Here is an 18,462-nt window from a genome sequence, read left to right as displayed (position 1 = left end):
CGTGCTTTCATTCCTCCCCCCCATGAAGACGTGACTACAGGAATTGGCTTTCTTTCACAAAGCAACCACCTCTGAGATATATAAATATATCTATATATATATATCTATATATCTATATCTATATATATATATATATATATATATATATATATATATATAATTAGTGTTTCACATTAAATTGCATAAATAAGACTCTCCTGTATATTTTTCTAATCGTATAAATAAGTAGTCATAAGTCGTCATTCTCTGCCCTTTCTATACGAAACTAAGACGGTATCCGAGTCGAGATGACACAGACTAGCACACTGAAGCGGCCGAACGAAGCCGCCATCTTGAAACTGGGTTAATTTTTTACTCTGATACCACGATCACTCTGGAAACAAAAATACTGCTTAAGTTTTACCGCAAGGCTGCATAGAGAAATTTATGTTCTTCGCATGAAGTAAAACCTTAGACAGCTCCTTTCTTCTGATTGATGCTGTACGGCCCCTTCTTCTACGTCCAATCAGCTGTTTTCTTTTAGAACGACATCTTTTTTTCTGGAACGTCTTATGTTTGTGAGTTTAACCAACGTCCGTCTTTTGTTGTGATTTCGCCTAGGAGCTGACTGATTGTTGACGCTTCCTGGGGAATTACCTGTGCGGTGCCTGGACTTCAGTGCTCTCGTACAGCGCTGCATTGAGATCTTCCAGGTAGATGCTTAGTGTCACCGTGTGTCAAAGTAGGCAACTACACAAGATTGTGTCTTTTGTGTCCACGTTAATACACTCTCACTTTGCGTACAAGTGGCTTTTCGTTATTTGTTTATATATTCGGTCATCCTGCCAGGCTAGATATGTGCTGTCACATAAATACAAAACATTGTGTCACGGTGTTCAGATAGATACATTACCCGAGGGTTTTCTTGCAGGCAGATACAGTAGGTGCTTGGAGAGATATATTATCACCTACCCATAAGCATATAAGCAGTTAGATAGCGTTTCAGCAGGAAACGCATCTTGAAATTGCGCGTTTTAGAAGATTAAACAATATCAACGTGTACATTCAGATACATACAGCATGTTATTAACAGTGTTCTGGGTTTTATTATGGCTTCTCATGCGTGTGTCGAGATGCTACATTATCCGCATTTTAAAATCATATTAAAATGGCCTCTTCTAATGTCTTGGTTAATTACTGTTAATCTTAATTTTTACTGAGACCAGAGGGGTATCTTGGTTAGAAATATTGGGGGCTGTGACCTTCAGATTTTCCAACAGTCACACTGGTATATCCAATTAAAATGCATTAAGAAGATATGCAGGGCATGATGTGGGCTTTAAGGGGCAGTGGAGAGGGAGAGGAGTGTGGATTGTTAGGGCCACTAAACTTCAGGAAATGCAATAACATGGAGGAACTGAGACCTATGAAACGCCCCGGAAAAAAACTTGAGTGCTAATGGAGAATGAACCAAGACAATACAGACATAACCATGTTCAAATCAGCCCCAAGATGCTACCATATAAGGTAATGGACCACCAAACGCACTAATCTGGTGGACTGCTTCAATGCCAGCGCCAACCGAATCAAAGAATCTTCATCACTGTGAAGTATTTCACCTCACCAGGGGCCACATCCAAGTTGATCACCCCCTCGTAGGACCTCTGCAAAACCTCTCAACATTTTTGAAGACCTTCAAAACTGATCGGGTGGAGAGAGAGTAAGAGGACTCAAGCAAGATAACTCATTTCCATCATCAGTCTGCATAGGAAGTGAAATCACTGGATCGCCATCCATCTACATGGGAAGTGACATTACTGGATTTCGTATCATCCATCTGCTCAGGAAGTGACATCACCTCCTACTTAAAGGCAGCCGCAGTGCGGATGCACTGCTGCCAAGCCCATCTTCGCCCAGGGCAGGAAACACTACCTGGTCCTCCTACTGCTTCCCTGCTGCCACCCTTCATGCTCTCAACCCAGGTCACTGCTCCACATGCTGGTGCCTCTCCACACTACACAACATAGAAGGAGCATTCTCCTGTGCTTCCTGCATGTTTTCATGCACTTACTCTTAACCACCACTCACTGCACCCACACTGATGGCACTCAGCACCCCACTCTTTCACACTCAACAGTCCTGCAGCCACCTACACAACACTCAGCACATGCATACATGTTCCTCAATGCCTGCTCACTAACCAAACATGCCACAGCAGTGGCACAAGAAGGCCCAGTACCTACGTTTCCTCACATAAACCTGTCTGAACCCTGTATTGACAACTGACAGCCCCACATCCACCCACCACTACAAGATGATCAGAAAGACTTCAGAAACCCAGAAGCAGAATCTCCATAATCAACAAAAACAGCATCAGCTGCATCCAAGAAGATGTGATCCTCAAACACGAAACACCTGTCGTTCAAGATCGGCGTTGCAGTCAACGTTGCCTTAAGCAGTACTCTCATCTACAGACCACGCACCAACTTCACCGACACCATCACGGACGCCGTCGCACAACTAACCCTTGATAATAGCAACAACATCCTACTCAGAGACCTGAACTTCATCTGGAAGACTACGCCAACTCCCAACTAAAAACCATTTATCAAGGACCTTAGAAGTCGGGCCTCACTCAACAAGTAAAGGGACCTACCCACATCACCAGACATGTCCTAAACCTTATTTTCACCACCTTCAGCAGTAGCAGAGATGACAAGCCCTCAGCAGTCTCCTGGACAGACCACCCCCTCAGCAAGTTCACACACACTTCATTGCCAGACCAGTCTGATGAAACTGGAACAGCATCACTGACAAGGACTGGAATACCACTCTTAGCAACAGCCTTAAAAAAGGTGTCAAGAATTTCAGCAGTTGGATAACCTCCTACCCTAACTCCCTTCTTCTAACACAGCAATATAACAAGATCTATACCCCAGGCCAGTTGGTATATGGAGGAACTGAGACTGATGAAATGCCCCGCAAAAAACTGGAGTTCAAATGGAGAATGAGCCAGGACAATACAGACATAAGCATGTTCAAATTAGCCCCAAGATGCTACAATCTAATGTGATGGACCACCAAACGCACCACTCTGGTGGACTGCATCAATGCCATCGCCAACCGAAGCAAAGAATCTTCACCACTGTGAAGTATTTCACCTCACCAGTGGCCACATCCAAGTCGATCACCCCGTCGTAGGACCTCTGCAAAAACCTCTCTCAATTCTTCTGAAACAAAATCACAGCCAATTTATAGCAACTTAAACCTGCAACTGGACACTACAGACCTCGCCAAACACCTCCCAATCTTATACAAAGAACCAACATTACAAAATGGCCCATCATCACCCAGAAAAAAACGCTCCCACAATGAAGTCCATCCACTTAGGGACCCCTTCCGACCCTCCCCCACCACGCCTACTTTGTTACTGCAATCCATCAGCACCATGCTCACACTCATTATGACTGCCTCCACCTCTTCCGCAACATTCCAGATGCTTGGAAGCACGCATCTGCCCTCCCATTGCAGAAGAAACCCACAATTCTCAACACTACAGAGCGATCTCCCTGCTCACAGTTCCTGGCCAAAGCCTTGGAGAAAATTATCAATAGATGCTGCACCAAATATCTCAAAGACCACCAACTCCTTGACACCACTGAGTATAGTTTCAGACCCAACCACAGCATGGAAACTGCCCTCATCACTGCCATAACTGGACAGAGGAGACATGGCGGCTCTCACCCTACTGGACCTCCATGCAGCATTACATGGTCTCCCGCCTCTTCCCCAACCAACCCCTACACAACATCAGAATCCAAGGACATGCACTCCAGTGGATCTGCTCCTTCCTGATTGGAAGGGCCCAGTTAGTCAGCCTGGCACCGTACAACTCTGATGCCCACAACCTCATCTGCGGTGTTCCACAAGGATTGTCCCTGAGCCCTACCCTCTTCAACGTATATACTTGATACTTCTAGCTAGCATCATCTGCTCTCACATCAATGTCCTCTCCTAAGCCGACAACATGCAACTCATTCTCTCCCTTATGGACAAGTCGCCCAGTACCTGGATCAATCAGGCACTGGATGAAGAATACTGACAAGACCGAAATCGCGATCTTTGAGACGAGCACTTCACAGTGGGACCAACAGAGCTAGGATCAACATTCACCCCCTCTACCTATGCAAAGAACCTCAGGATTGTCATCACAGCAAACTCATCATGACCGCCCAAGTCACCGCTGTCACATCATGCTTTCCTACCATGAAGATGCTGAGGAAGATTGTCAGATGGCTTCCAATCATCACTCAGAAAACCGAGACACCCAACCTGGTCACAAGCAAGGTGGACTATGGGAACACCCTCTATGCTGGGATCAACAAAAAGTTCACCAGAAGGCTGCTGACCTTTGAGAACTCTGCAGCCAGAATCACTATCAACCTCCCACACTGCACTCACATCACACCACACCTGAAGAAGCTCCACTTACTCCCTACAAACAGACAAGCACTATTCAAATTCTTCATCCACACTTTCAAGGTGCTATATTACACTGGTCCAGCATACCTCAACAATAGCACCTTCTTCCTCAAATTCTCTAGATAGCTCCACTCATCTGGACTCCTACGTGCACACATCCCACACATACAGAAAACCAGATCTGGCAATCATGTATTCTCTTATATTGCTCGTAAAGCATAGAATACCCTACCACTACACATAAGAGCCTCCTCCTCACTTCCTGAAGCTGAAGACATGGCTTTTCGAGTAGTGGCAATAGGCCTTAGGTTTGGCTCACCTGCTGAGCACCAGGATACCCTCCTGCATGATAGTGCACTCTACAATTCTGCATAAGATAACATGTTTTAATCTGTTTGAAATCTGACAGTGACTTCACCACCCCTCATGAAAGCACCAGCACCAACTATGTCTTCAGAATACATTTATTCTGGGGGTTTAACACCCCAAACACCACCTGGAAGCCATGTCCCTGATTGTGACAAGTATGAGTAGGACTAAGGATAATTCAGATTGCAGACAAGTAACAAAGACTTTGGGCCTCATTATGACCCTGGCGGTAGAGAACCGCCAGGGCCAACGGGGGCGGGAGCACCGCCGACAGGCCGGCGGTGCTCCCTTGGGCATTCTGACCGCGGCGCTTTGGCCGCGGTCAGAACGGGAAAACCGGCGGTCTCCAGCCGGTTTTCCACTGCCCCTAAGAATCCTCCAAGGCGGCGCAGCTCGCTGCGCCGCCGAGGGGATTCTGACAATCCTTACCGCCATCCTGTTCCTGGCGGCTCGCCCGCCAGGAACAGGATGGCGGTAAGGATTGTCGTGGGGCCCCTGGGGGCCCACTGCAGGGGCCCCCGTAAGAGGGCCCCGCTAGTATTTCACTGTCTGCGTAGCAGACAGTGAAATACGCGACGGGTGCAGTAGCACCCGTCGCACCTTCCCACTCCGCCGGCTCGATTACGAGCCGGCATCCTCGTGGGAAGGGAGTTTTTCCCTGGGCTGGCGAGCGGTCTTTTGGAGACCGCCCGCCAGCCCAGGGAAAAACTCATAATACCCTCCGCGGTCTTCTGACGCCCGCCAGGGTCATAATGAGGCCCTTTATCTCTTAGTGACTAAGAGATAATGAAAGAAACACAGAAATAATAAAACACTCAAAAGGTGATGTTAGGAATGCTTCCAATAAGTCTAACTACTGGTAATTACTCAGAATAGCAATGTATTCCTTCATTCTTTTGCCCACTATGCCATCTCAATTTGGATCCAGCCATATGCAAATCAGTCTTGACCTGCCTGTGATAGGAGCATTCCATCCCAAACTGCCAGACCAAGTCCTCCCTGAGCCAGAACACAAGCAACCCAAGACTAATGTCACCTTACCGGAGGCTCATCAGTTGGATATGGCTTGGTTCTAGTGGCATATTCTTGGCATTCCTGTTGCATTGAAGTATACAGAAAATGATGCATGTAATACTCAAATCAGTCTCGGCCACTGGTAATTACTCGGCCGCACACCAGTCCATCATTCTTTTGCCCACTATGCAACCTCAGTTTGGACCCAGGCATAAGCAATTCAGTGTTGATGCTGCTCCACAAGGAGCAGTCCACCCCAACTGGTATGCCCTGGCCTCCCTGAACTGCAACCCAAGACCGAGTGAGGTGGCATGGTGGGCAAAAGAATACTGGGTTGGAATGCTATCCTGAGGTGAATGTCATTGGTTAGAAGACTTGTTGCAAGCATCTCTCCCATCACCTTTTGTGTGTTTGATGTACCGTCCTGGGTGGCAGGGGTATGCCCAGATGTGGATCCTCTGCTCACTCTGCCACTGGAACCAATCTACACCCAACCGACCAGTCTCAATCAGGACAAAACTGGTCTTGGGGTGCTTGTGTTGTGATTCAGGGAGGACCTGGACTGGCTGTTGAGGCCGGACTGCTCCTAGTACAGCAGGGTCAAGGTTGATTTGCAAACAGCTGGGTCCAAACTGAGGTGGCATGGTGGGCATTGTGTGTTTGATGCACAGAAATAATATACACAGGTCAAAATACTCCTAGACTGAAACTTTATTATTGAAGAATAATATTTCTATAATGCTAAAATTTAGGCCAACAGAACTCAAAACATTTTGTCCAAAAGGACAATCCTGTAGCTGCAACTCCTAAATACTATAAAGGTTCACAAAGGTGTGAGATGAAACCCCACGCAGTCTCTCTATAAATGTGTATTAACACCTTGACATTCAGCTGAAGAATTAGGGGCCAGCAGGGACAGCAGCTCTACATGAACAGCTGTCACAAGCCTCTGTGCTGAATGAGGACCGGGTGAAGGAGATACCGCAAATAAAAGTGTCACCAGTGAGATGGAGTGAGCCATTTAAATCCTTGTCCCCTGAGAATACGAAGCATGTATGGTTCACCGATAATTCAGCCAAGTATGTGGGGGCCAAAAGACATTGGAAAGCAGTGTCATTCAACCTGATCACCAAGAAGCTGTTGACCACTACAGGAGAAGCGAAGAGCAGTCAATATGCAGAAGTGTGCACTGTGTATCAGGTATTAAAACAAGAATTACCTCAAACTTGTCACATTTATACTGATTCTTGGTCCACTGCCAATGGGTTAGCACCTGGCTTCCCACATGCCATGCACCTAACTGGCAAATACATTCCAAGGAGTGAAGAACCAGAACCTTATGGGCCTGGCGGCGCAGGGTACGCCTGAAATCTCCTTGGATTCACCTGCCTCAACTAACAGAGACACGGGACACTCTGTCAGGCGTAAAAGATCAGATTTTATTAGCTGCAGCTAGTACAGTTGTCCAAGAAGTACACAAGGTATGTTCTCAGGAGACTGCCACTTTACTTTGTGGCGCACAATCTTATATACCGTATAAAAACCATTTATTAACTACATACACTCCCAGAACACATAGAAAGGAGCCAGTAAGAATAATGTAAAGATAGAACAGAGCCAATAGAAATGTCGGAAAACAAGACAGCACCAATAGAAGGAATTGGAAAACAAAGTATCAAGTGACTTAAGGTTGCCTCCCCTCCAGCTGTGTTTGTCACCCCTCCCTTGAACTAATTCATTAACCGATCCACAACGAAGTTGCATGTGGTGCGATAAGTTTGTGTGCGTTTGGAGGACAGTTGTGAAATGAGAGAATACTAGCAAAGGACAGCGAAGGCCAGACGATAAGATAAGATCGGCGGAGAATAGTGTGAGCCTACAGATAGTTGAAACAAGGATTAGAAAACCAGACAGGGATTAGTGTACTCGGTCAGACCTTAATACCAGCCTTGTAAAGATAGAGGCAGAAGGCTGTTTTGAACACCATGTTGCAGAATAAGCAGAAAAGGCAGAATGGACTTCGTTCGCTGTGCTGCCTGAGTGAAGGCAACATAAAATGGCGGCGGGCCACAAAATGGCGGGTCGATACGATCGTATTAAAAATCGAATTTCCTCAGGAGGTGTGGGGCAAAGAGTTGTGTCAGGAAATTTGGGAAATTCTAGAGCAAAGTACCGTCACTGTGTATCGATTCACTAGAACGCTGGTTCAATTCCTTTGCAGATGACAAAGCCAAAATCTCAGAGGCAGAGATGGCGACACAGTATTCTGACTTGTTGGGGATGGCTAAATGTGTGCACCAAAAATGTAGACACCTAGGAGAGAAACCCACTTACAGGTGGGCAGAGATTAAAGTGATGCACATTCCCCCAGACTTGATAAAAACTGTGATTATGCAATGTCCTATTTGTCAACACACACAACAGAGATCTGTCCTGCAAACTGTCAGAGGTCAGTTGGGGCGAGGGAAGTTGCCAGGGTAGATATGGCAAATTTATTGCATTGGGCCACTACCGACTAGTTGCGGCTGTCAAAACGCTTGCACAGTAGTGGAACTTATTCTGGTTACCTGATTGCCGTCCCTTGTAAACGTGCCACTCAGTATGACACAAAAACGCCGGACTTGTTAAAGTTATATTATTGAGTAGTACTCCAGGTCCAGAGTGACACTGGGTCACATTTCAAAGGAAAATTGGTACAAGACTATTGTTTACAACACAATATTGAGTGGATTTATCACATTCCTTATTATCCACAAGCTGCAGGACTGATTGAGAGAATGAACGGCTTGCTGAAAGCCAAGTTACGAAAACTATCAGATGGAATCTTGAAAAACTGGAGAGGGCATCTAAATGAAGTCTTCCAAATTCTGAATAACAGACCATTGACAAATGCAGAGACTCTGCTAATGCAGATGTTGACCCCGGCATTACAGATAAAACCTCATGTAGCGACCAACGCTAATATGTTTTGGGAGCTAAAACCAGGAGCCTTAGCTCCAAACCGAGCCACACGAAAATCTGCAGTTCTTGATTTACATGCTTTAAAAGCTCACACATTGAAAACAAGAGATATGGCACTCTGTGAGACAGGTGTTGGAATACAGATTCCCCCAGAGCATTGATTGCTCCCAGATCTGGGTTGGCACTCAAAGGTATTCAGGTCCTGGTTAGGGAGGGGGCTGGGGGGGGAGTGATCAATGCAGACTACCAAGGAGAGATTAAGATTATCCTCCTGAATAGTGGAGACACTGATTGATGATACAGTCTGGAGATAGGATTGCCCAAATTATAATTATCCCAGTGTATGGAGGACTAGTGATAAAAGGGGGCTGCCCCAGCCTTTCTTACAGTGCATGGGGAGGGAGGTTTTGGGTCAATTAACAAAAACCCTGGTGCTACTGTGTGGGTGGAATCCCCAAATCATCCTCCTGAACCAGCAGAAATCATTTCCAAGGGGAAGGACAATATCCTCCTGGTTATGAAGCCGGGGAAAAAGAAGTGGGAGCATATACCAGCTGAAAATGTTATTTGCGAGAATGATCATACTTGTCTCTTTTACTGATCATACTACGAGGTGTCTGTGTGCTGGCTGTGCTGCGTGGTCTCCTTTCAGGCGTGTGCGGTCAGGAGGGACCGAAAATCCCCAACTCCAAAATGATTGATCAGCCACGCTGATCGCCACCTTTACTGCACTTGACCGAAAATGTCTGGATGCATTTGGCACGAGTCGTACTCAGGTCAGATTTTTGCATAGCCCCCATGCAAAGTACAGTGGATGTCATATCAAACATGTCTGGTTGCAGTTCCCACACCTGCAGAAGTCCTACTTGAAATATTCAATGCCACTAACCAGGATGGAGATATCCAAGAACACAATGTGATATCCCATTTCAGTCCATATGAATATTTTCGGTTTTGCCAAGAAGCAACTAACGAAAAGTGGGGCAACCTTACTTAAATAATTGTGTACAATGTAACCACAGGTGACGTCTGTTACAACATGTCTTGAAATTCTGATGCCATTGGAGAATGCACTCAACTGCACCTAGAGGCAAAAACGAGGTCTCCTGAAGAGATACCATGGGAGCACCAAACTCTGTGTTCTTACCGAACGGATAAACATTGCAAAAACATGACCAACCACATGGCTTGCCTTCACGTTGTGACTGCCGCTAGTCACACCAAACATGTCAAACTACCAGTGGGGTGGTTATTTTCCTGTGGAAATATCACTTTCACATACATTCCTGTCAATATGTACCTTTATACAATTGGGATTCATGATATTTCCATATCACTCTTTACATACTCGAGGGACGCAGCTCAATTAAGTGACGACTGCAACTCTGAAATTCAGTTAATATGCCAATCAGAATATATAAGCCTGAGTCTATCCATTGTAGGTGTACTAGGACTAGCCGTTTATAATACTCAAATTATTAATACGTTAGCATGGTTAATGGTTAAGAATATTAATCATATGTCCATTGCTTTAGCTGAATTATTGCTTGGTACACGAGGTACCAGAAAAATTCATTGCAAAACACAGCCGCTATTAACTATTTACTGTTGACGCACAATCATGGCTGTTCAGAAATTGAAGTCATGTGCTGTTTTAATTTGGCATACCACTCTAAATCTATTCAGTCCCATATTGACACTTTACATGAATTGGTGAAAGGAGTAAAACAAGATGTTGATACAGGGTGGTGGGACTGGTTGTTCCAGTGGTTGCCCAATTTTGGGCAATTGCGCCAGGTTTTAGGCGGGATACTTATGGTGATTTGCATACTTATTCTGATACGTTGGTGTGTACAATGCATACCTAATTTGCTTACAATGTTTAAACCAAAAAGAGTTAATTTCACACCAGTATGTTATGAGAGTTATTGGTCATAGGGTGGAGTGTAATACTGTTTGTATTTAACCACCAGCTCCATCTTGACCACCAACTGGGAAACATCCTTTATTACGACATCTTTTTAAGGAAGTCGTGGTTGACGAAAGCGCAATAACGCTTTTTTTAACCACGACTCGGTTATTTTGTGCCTTAACTACGTATGTTCTGAACTACGAACATGCGTGGTTAAGGTACAAAGAAGGGAGTTGGCGAAGGAGGAGGACGCAGGTGAAAAGGGGTCGACTAAGGTAAGTGGGGGGTTTTAGGTTTTGGGGTGGGGTTGGGGGGGTGGGGCGTTTTTGATTTTGGGGAGGGGGTGGGGGGTCAGGGGGTTTTAGGTTTTGGGGTTGGGGTGTTTTTGGTTTTGGGGAGGGGGTGGGGGGTCAGGGGGTTTTAGGTTTTGGGGTGGGGTTGGGGGGTGGGGCGTTTTTTGTTTTGGGGAGGGGGTGGGAGGTCAGGGAGTTTTAGGTTTTGGGGTGGGGTTGGTGGGGTGGGGCGTTTTTGGTTTTGGGGAGGGGGTGGGGGGTCAGGGGGTTTTAGGTTTTGGGGCGGGGTTGGGGGGGTGGGGTGTTTTTGGTTTTGGGGAGGGGGTGGGGGGATGGGGTGAGGGATGTAGGGTCAATGGTGCCTATTAGTAATGCTTTTATCAGGAATGCCTTTACAACGAATATCGTTGTTAAGGCATTCGTGGTAAAATCATTCGTAGTAGCAACGAGGTCGGTGTTCTGACCTCGTTGTTAAGGCACTAGTTGTTTAGGAAATCTGTGTTCCGTCGTACAACCCCACCAACTCCATTTTGTGCTTAGCTTCAAACACTTTCAGGTATTTTTCCGCGCACAGCATGTGCAACATGTTTTCGCTCTTTCTCACTGAAGTATGGGTACATAACCTTGGGGAGTGAGGAACCCGGATGATAAGATGTACCAGGCTGAGAAAAAACACAGTGAAAGTTTGCCAGTCTCAAGTGTGCTCCTTTCCAACACTGCCCTGGTGCGGCCAACGTTTGAACAACAAATTACTCAATGGGATGGGTGGTTTCTAGAATTCTCTCCAGTTTGTTTAAAGTATATAGGGGAGGGAAGCTTGACAACAGGGTTAGAAGGAACTCATTCTGAGGGGGAATGCCTTCCTTTGAATCCCATTTCGGTTGTGAGGGTTCCTCAACCTGAAACTGCCAGATGAAGGGATGATTTTGATGTCCAGCCCCATGGTGATGCACTTTTCATTCTTATTTTTAGCTTCGTGTTGTGCATGCATAAATGTATAGTCACTATATATATATATATATATATATATATATATATATATATATATATATAATATTATCCATTGTTGAAGTATTGCATCTTCTTTGTTTCTGTGATCATTTTTCTACTGCTGTGATTACTTTCAGAATTCCATATGTTGAAGTAGTTGCAATAAATCTCACATTATTTTTTTGGCCTGTACAAACCTGGGGAATAGATTCATTACTCAGACTAAGAGTGCTGCATTCTTGGCATTCCTTTATTTTGTCTCCTCTTAGTCTGTAGTAACGTAGAACAATTGGGCAGTGCACGGGCCCCACGGGGCACCCGCTCTCCGCCAGCCTTTTCATGGCGCTGCTACCACCATGAAATGACTGGCGGAGAACAGGGTAGTAGCCCCAGTGCAGCGCTGCAAGCAGCACTGCCCTGGTGGATTAGGACCACCGCACCCGCATACCGTCAGGATCTCTGATCCTGGCAGTCCCACTGCAGCACGACTGCCATAGTTAAAATATGGCACTTGTACCGCCAACCGCGAGTCTGGCGGTCAATATTCCTATATTGTCCTAAAAGCCTTCATTGAACTGCCCATTTGCCCTCCGAGGCTCATTTCTAGGGGCCAAAGTGACAGCAGCGGCTCCTCCGTTACGGCAGAGGAGCATCACCCACCAGCCCCCCAGAAAGCCACAGCTGCTGCAAATCCTTTAACAAAAAAACGATAATAAACCATGTTTATTATCGTTTTGTTTGTTAAAGGTGCTGATCATTGGGGATGATGAGGATGAGGAGAGTGCACTATGCACTCCCCTCAGTGCGCCTGTGTTTGGCCAACCATCTTGGGCCAGCCAAACACACATGCGCAGTAGGCTCTCTCCAGCTCAGGACTGTGTTGCTGGGCTGGAGAGAGCAGGCACAGGCTCCAGTCTGCCTGGGAGCGCCCTAGCTGGGCACTCCCAGCCAATCCTAACGCTGCTCTGAGCAGAGTCAGGATTGGCCTCAGGGCAGGCTGGGAGCCTGTGCCTCCTGTGACCAGGGAGATGGAGCAGTGGAGGCACAGTGACCAAGCGAGAAAGGTACGTTTTTATTTTTTTTAATATAATGTCATGTGTATCCTGCTACCCACCTTCCCTCCCACATCCCCCCATGTGCACCGCCCCTTCACAGAGCTGCGAGCCGCAACTGCAAACTAAATCTAGAATGTGAGGAAGAAAAACTCTCAATAAGGTGCATCTTCACAATTGTACCATTTTAAAACATTTTACAATTCTCCCAGAAGATATACAGCAGACTTCTCCAACAAGTAGGTCATGAGCTTCAGGTATTTCTCTAGCTACCTGTAGCCCTGCCCCACTATATTAAAAACTTTAGCTTGGTTGAATTAATACCTGTATACCTTAATTGAAAAGTGTGTATTTGAAATGAAAGTATGTATATTTTCTGGACTCCTATTCTTGTATTTTTAGATAAATGGTTGTATTTCCACATTCATAGCTCCCATTTGGGTGATAAATCATGCTGTGTTGTGCAGGCTTATTACTCATATCACTTTGGTGCAGCTGTTGCTGATATATTTGACTCCTGCATAAGGGTTTCAAATTGATGAAGCATTTTTTTTTTTTTTTTTTTTTACATTACAGCTGTCAATCCTGCCTAATGCTCTGAGGTGATCTCAGCTGATAACCTTGAACGGGGTGGCCAATAAGGTAATCTTGTCAAATGTGGCCTCTAATAAAACACTAATAATATCAGTAGCTCAGAATGATTTTCAGTGAATATAAGTAGTTCTTATTACAGACAATGTTGGAGACTCCTGATACACTTTACCACAGCGGTAAGACCTATTCAGATAAAACAAAAAGTATGAAATGCATTGTAAAGGTGAATGTGTTGTATTATTACATGCGTGTTAACAGCATGAAATGTAATGTCTGATATTCCATAGGGTATATTGTGTTCACCAGCATCTTCTACCATGCTGGACGTTACCATGCAGGTAAGTACCACACAGATAAGTATACGGTATATGGTTTTACCTTCACAATGCATCCTTTACCACCCAGTACATTACCATGCAATAAGTAACATAACGCGTTGTAAAGGTCAACACATTGTTTTACATACGTGGTAAATACGTGTGGTAATTGCATGCTTTTTAATGTCTAATATTCCTCTCAGAGCAAACACCATATTCAACTCTGCCTACCTCACCAGCATGTACCATATAAATGACAAAAATAGTGCACCATTGAGCCACAGAAAAACTGACAGCCTGCACATTGTTTGGCTTACCTTGCTTACATAATCTGAAAACCTAGTAGCGTGCTGCTTAGCCACCACCATGACATGGGTCAAGAGAGTCATTCATGCATTTGAGGGATTAGTGCCGCTTCTACCTGATACAACATAATCGTGTAGCACAGCACAGACCTTTCCATCACTGACCCAGAGAAGATGACGGAAGTGTGGTCAGGGGCTTGAGTCTGGCAGGTACCTAACTACCTGTCTTCATCTAAGCTATGAGACAGGAAAATAAAACAGGAAGATTTTTGTGAAGCCTAAATTTGTTTTATAAAGCATAGGAGATTGGACAGACTTTTTGCCTCCATACGTCCTGGTTTTTCAACTTCCATTAGGTGGGGACTACCACAAACGTATTACTAGAATGAGGGCTAGGGACATAGGGATAATGAAACCTTATGGTTGGAGGATCGTTCATTCATGGAGCCTAATATGGTTCACCTGTTGTATCTTGGGTTGTGTGTATAAGATCAAGCTTGGCTATATGAGTCAGCAAATTAGTGAGATGTGTGGTTATTTATTGCAAGTATTATAGGATGCTTTAATATTGTTATAGAATGCATAACATAGAATTGATCCTTTTAAATTGTATAGGTTTTTAAAGTATTGGTGAAGCTGTAAAAATTATTTGTGAACTTATTTTCTGTATACCTGCATGCCCTTCAATGTAAGTCTGAAAATAAATTTAAATAAAACTTGATATTGCATGTCAGTGTCCAAGCCAACAGCTGCCAAGTGGCCCCGTCATTTGTGACATTGTCTGCCAATGCTTGATGTTTAGTTTGAATAATTTTGCCTTTTGAGATTTTCCAACCCCTATTCTGATGTGCATTGCAAAATTGTAGATTCAATAATACAATACTATGCAGGATAAAAAGGCAGAAATAACTAAAGGTGTCACTTTTGGCCTGTGGCCATTTGGCAGCTATGCATTTGGAAGCCTGTATGTATATGGGCGGGGCTGTTGTAGGATTAAGAAATGTATTTCACTGGACATTTGGCACGAGTGTATAGTAAAACTGTAAGGCTGCAGTACTCCTGGCTGCTTAGGCTTTCGACTATATATATATATATATATATATATATATATATATTTGCAATTTACTTGTGCATGTGTGCAAAAGTGCCTAAAACGTAGTCCACTTCAGTGTTGGGTCTGGTAGGCCAACTATTATCTCTGCTTTCATGTCATGCTTTTTATGTATTTTTGCAACGAGTCAGTTTTTATTTATATATTGTTTGAAAACATATGCACACCTGTAGTGCTTTTTCTCTCAGCTAGTTTCTAAGCACTAACATAACACAACAGAAATGCACTTCTGAGGTCAAAGAAGACTTTTATTGTTGTTAATTCTTCCCCAACCACAATATTTTATGTATGACGAATTAGTAGCTTTCATGTCCGCGTTAATCAAACAAAATATATCAGTTTGCAATATACACAGCAGGTTATATTTATAAGATATTGAATGCAAAGCAAAACAAATACTTCACTGTGTGGGAATTATTTACAGCTTCATCTTTCTAAGGTCTGCAAGCTGATGACCCCTGTCAGCCGCGAGAAAGAGAGATTCATCTACCCACACGGGATTGCTGGCGCCAAGCTCCAGCACGAGGTCCGGCAGATTCGAATCTGACCCTCTGCAGCCTGTTACATTCGTTACAAAGGTGTGCCCCCTCCTCTCAGACCTGGGAAACTGAGCAAGCCTTTTGGAAACTGGCCAGGTCTCCAAAACTACTCCTGTTCCCAAGCTCAAGCAGAGAGAACAACACCCATGTACTCTCTCTTATCATGTCTAGTCTACTGTGAGAAAAACATCTTGGTTCTCTGGTGCAAAAACACAGCTTGGAAAAATACAGCTTGGATTCTCAACTGCAATGTCTAACTCCACGTTAAAGGCAATGGGCAGCTAACCTAAATATCAAATGCAATGTCATGTTAAAGGCAATAGGCAGCTAACCTAAATATCAAATGCAATGTCTAGTGTCATGTCAAAGCCAATAAGCATCTAAGCTGAATACAAAATGCAATGTCTTATATCATGTCAAAGCCCATAGGCAGCTGAGCTGAATACAAAATGCAATGTATAATATCATGTCAAAGCCAATAGGCAGCGGAGCTGAATACAAAGTGTAATTTATGATATCATGTCAAAGCCAATAGGCAGAATATCTAATAGCATGTCAAAGTCAATAGGCAGCTAAACTGAATACATCATGTCAAAGTCAATAGGCATGCAATGTCAAAGCCAATAGGCGGCTAGACTGGATACAGCATGTCAAAGCCAATAGGCAGAATACAGAATGTAATGGCTAATGCAATGTCAAAGCCCATAGGCGGCTAAACTGCACAAAACATACCATGTGCTACTGGTGAACATTGAGCAACTAATATGCGCAGTGGTGAAACACAAAGTCATTGGTCAAAACAAACTTTATCAAATGGCAGTACAACACCCCCTGTAGATGACAGCATTTTTCCTTTTTATTACTTTTACATGTCTCATGCTTCTTGCATAGGTTTAAAAATAAAGAACTAAAAAAGGGTAGTCTTGGTTTAAGCTTTTAAGCAGGGCCTTGTCTTATAAAGGGTCAGTTTCAGTCTGTTGAAACAGGCACCTCAAAAGTTTGTCACATGTATGATAGAACAGAGACCAATAGGCTCCACGGAATTTATACTTCTGAATGACGATGTCCCCTGCATGACGTATAGGTTTGTACTCCTGCCCTGAGTGATGAGCTGCATGTAAAGTTGTCATCTTTACTTTTTACTGGCCAAGCTAGCACACTAATTTAGCATGTTCACTGAAGGCTTGAGTTTGTTCATGGTAATGGCAAGGTCCAGAGCCTATTTTGTGACCAGGAGGGTTGCAAAAAGCTACCGCTCTTTTGTCAACATGGGACGAATACGGATCATGTATGTGTGCCATGACCCATGCCTGTCTCATGTTTATGTGGCCTTGTTAGAGCAGGGACTTTGTTGTTGAGGTACATAGTTTTCTTACTGAGATTACACACTGTACGATGTCCTTTGCACAGTGGTTTTTGCGCCCATATAAGTCTTCAGCCACTTTAATGTTTACGGGGCACATTATGTGGTTCCTAAATTGATTGGCACAGGTATTGGGTCTGCCATTTACATAGCCCTTTAAATCCATCAGAAAACCACAGAGCACTGTAGAACGTTGGATTTCTGCTATTCTTGGCACAATATATTGTCAGAGAGGTAGAAGTGGTAGCCAACTGTGGTGGCACCATACCTAATCTGAGTCCCATGAAAATGCTCAGCTTCAAATTTGCAGATTACAATAGAAGATGCATGCTCCTTGAATACTCCCGAAATGAAAGCTTCTTTATAAAGCATGCAATGCCGCATTAGCGGTGTCCAGTAATTAATCGGTAAAATACCGAGTGCTGGTACCTAAAGCGTGTCTCAAAGGACCACAGACGAGCTATTAAACATCGGCGCTCCGAATACCAAGGCTGCTAGTCCTAAAACCACCTCGGGCCTATGTTATTCACCACCACACACTACCTGCCCCTTTATCTCACTCTTGCGGGTTCGTGCTTTCTCCCTTTGTGACGGGATTTTCGTCTCTTTCTTCATCCTTTTTTCTGGGTGTGTGTTTTCCTGTCTCTTATCTCGGGAAATGTCTGATGATGACGACGACCAAAAATGAGTGCCAGTGGGCCCCACCGTTAATCACCAGCGGCTCAAACTAAGCACTGGTGGTGTCTCAATTCCATGCCTCTGCTGTCAGATGTAGAAGGGGACTCCGTTTTTCGCCCCCTTAATTAACAAAAAATACCGACAAAATGTGTGCAGCTTGGAAATATGCAAGTACAGTGTCATGGGTCAGTATCTTAGTGAAACCTGAGGATCACAGGGTTGTTTTGGAGAAGACTGACTAATTGCTGTTGTCGATATGAATTAAAAACATATATTTTTTGTTTGGGCTCCCTTCTTTATGCACTGTCACTGTCTATGAATGCGCAAAAGACAACACTTACAGCAATTGGTAGAGGACAGAGAATTAGCAATTACAACAATACATCTCATTAGGACAGGTTGGGTGTGCTAACAGGTTATGTGATGCCAATTTCATCCCAGCTGCTTTTTTTTCTGCGAACAGTTTAAAGGCATTCAAGTATATCTATTACAAAATAAAATAT

The 18,462-nt window shown here is 44.3% G+C and overlaps 1 protein-coding gene across 2 annotated transcripts in view; it reads left to right on the top strand.

Moving 5' to 3' along the window:
* Positions 1-576: 576 nt before the first annotated feature.
* The window catches only part of AMZ2 (archaelysin family metallopeptidase 2), a 301,951-nt gene continuing 284,065 nt past the window's right edge, over positions 577-18,462 (top strand). Inside the window, exons 1-2 of one of the 2 annotated variants that reach the window (XM_069199871.1) lie at positions 577-692; positions 13,629-13,694. The gene's annotated coding sequence lies outside the window, so the exon portion shown is untranslated. Of the gene's footprint in view, positions 693-9,443; positions 9,582-13,628; positions 13,695-18,462 lie in introns of those variants that run through there. The other variant, XM_069199873.1, reaches the window with a different exon arrangement.

This window comes from Pleurodeles waltl, chromosome 7, assembly GCF_031143425.1.
Source record: "Pleurodeles waltl isolate 20211129_DDA chromosome 7, aPleWal1.hap1.20221129, whole genome shotgun sequence".
NCBI classification, from domain to species: domain Eukaryota; kingdom Metazoa; phylum Chordata; class Amphibia; order Caudata; family Salamandridae; genus Pleurodeles; species Pleurodeles waltl.
The sequence above is the reverse complement of the archived record's forward strand: the minus strand, read 5'-3'. Positions and strand labels throughout refer to the sequence as shown.